Source organism: Condylura cristata, unplaced genomic scaffold (assembly GCF_000260355.1).
Source record: "Condylura cristata isolate star-nosed mole 26May11 unplaced genomic scaffold, ConCri1.0 scaffold00036, whole genome shotgun sequence".
Lineage (NCBI taxonomy): Eukaryota > Metazoa > Chordata > Mammalia > Eulipotyphla > Talpidae > Condylura > Condylura cristata.
The window spans coordinates 13652221-13653686 of record NW_004567137.1 but is presented as its reverse complement, the minus strand read 5'-3'; the positions used below and the strand labels follow the sequence as shown (position 1 = coordinate 13653686).

The following is a 1466-nucleotide window of genomic DNA, read 5'->3' as shown; positions in this document are numbered from 1 at the left end:
CTGGTGAATCGTCTCACGGCGCATCTCTGGCCTGTACCCCAGTTCTGTATGCATAAATAAATAAATCTTAAAAAAAAATGGCATTTGACTTTTTTTCACAATGAACTGAAGGAATGAGACCAGAAGCTTTCTATATCCAAGAAATAGAAGAAATGAGAAGGGCTGAAAAAACAAGTGGCATCTTCTGACCTGGTATCTGATATGTGCTGGAAGGGTAAGCAGGTTCTGGTTTTGGAGACAGGATGATGGGATGCCAGGCATGATGAAGACACAGAAGAAAAGCTGGAATGGATAGAGGCACAAAACATTTTAGAACACTTTCATCCTGGGTTTTTATCATTTATTGGCTATGAGGTCAAGAATAAACCCTTCACCTCCATGTAAAATTAAGAAAATGCTATTGACTTTATAGAGAGCTCATACAGGGTCAATATAATCAAATTGTTTCATAAAGTAAACAAAGGCTGTTCAATTCTCAGGCCATATAAGTACCTATTTATTAGTAAAGATTTATTTATTTATGCATACAGAACTAGGGTACAGGCCAGAGGTGTATGTGTGTGTGTGAGAAAGGATTCACCAGAGACAGAGTGGGTAGTGAACAGGTGTATCTACTGAAATACACTGCTGAGGGGAGCAGCAGGCAAAACAGGAGGGGTCTCCTGTGCCACGTGGGTCACCTGCCTGGCCAGAGATCAGACTCCATGCAGGGGCTGCCAATAGCTTCATAGCGCTGTCCCCTAGCCCCCATGGGACACGGGGATGCCCGTAAGTAGCTGTTATGTGAAAGTGACTTTTAGGGCTGTAGAAGACATCAACCCCAAATGTCTCCCAGCTAAGCACTACCAGCCGATCCCCGGGTATTAAAAATGCCTAATTAACTTTCTTGCAACTAGACGGTGAATTTCCTAAAGATAGAGACATGGCCCTCCTTGTATCTTTTGAAGGGGTGGGTCAGCATTTCCCTGCTCATTTTTTTCTCTCATTTCCAGGCTGTCTTCACCATTTAGTATTTTTTGTCTAGTCCTCAGCTGCCAGAAGCCCTGCTTTGGGGAACGAAACAGGAGCTTTGTATGCAGACAGAGGTGGATTCCAATCCTAGGTCTAGGTAGCACCTCCTCCCAGTGTAAAACAGTTTAAACTTTCACAATGTTAAGAAATCGAACCCTTAGGTTGTACACCTGAAACTAGTAAATTGTTCTTTCTATGTGAGTTAACTCATATAAAAACCAAACAAAATAATTCACACAGAAATAGAAACCGCTACTTTATCACTCTCAAGGACAGAGATACAGAGATTAATAGGTGCGTGATACCTAAAAGCGACGCATCTTTGCAATCGGTAAAACTGCAAGCTTATCATTTGCGGAGATTTTGGCTTTAAAGCTCTCCGGCCCTTTAAGGCTGAGTCATCCGGACCCACCGCTCCGCCCTCCCCGGGGCTGGGGTTAGGGATGGCAGCAGGC

The 1466-nt window shown here is 43.5% G+C and overlaps 2 protein-coding genes across 2 annotated transcripts in view; one reads left to right on the top strand and one right to left on the bottom strand.

Moving 5' to 3' along the window:
- Window positions 1-1393, bottom strand: part of MANSC1 (MANSC domain containing 1) — a 27408-nt gene extending 26015 nt beyond the window's left edge. The window contains exons 1-2 of the mRNA XM_012732851.1: window positions 1317-1393; window positions 190-282 (exon numbers count right to left, since the gene is read on the bottom strand). The gene's annotated coding sequence lies outside the window, so the exon portion shown is untranslated. The remainder of the gene's footprint in view (window positions 1-189; window positions 283-1316) is intronic.
- Window positions 1-1466, top strand: part of LOH12CR1 (loss of heterozygosity, 12, chromosomal region 1) — a 68036-nt gene that overhangs the window by 7334 nt on the left and 59236 nt on the right. The window lies entirely within an intron of this gene.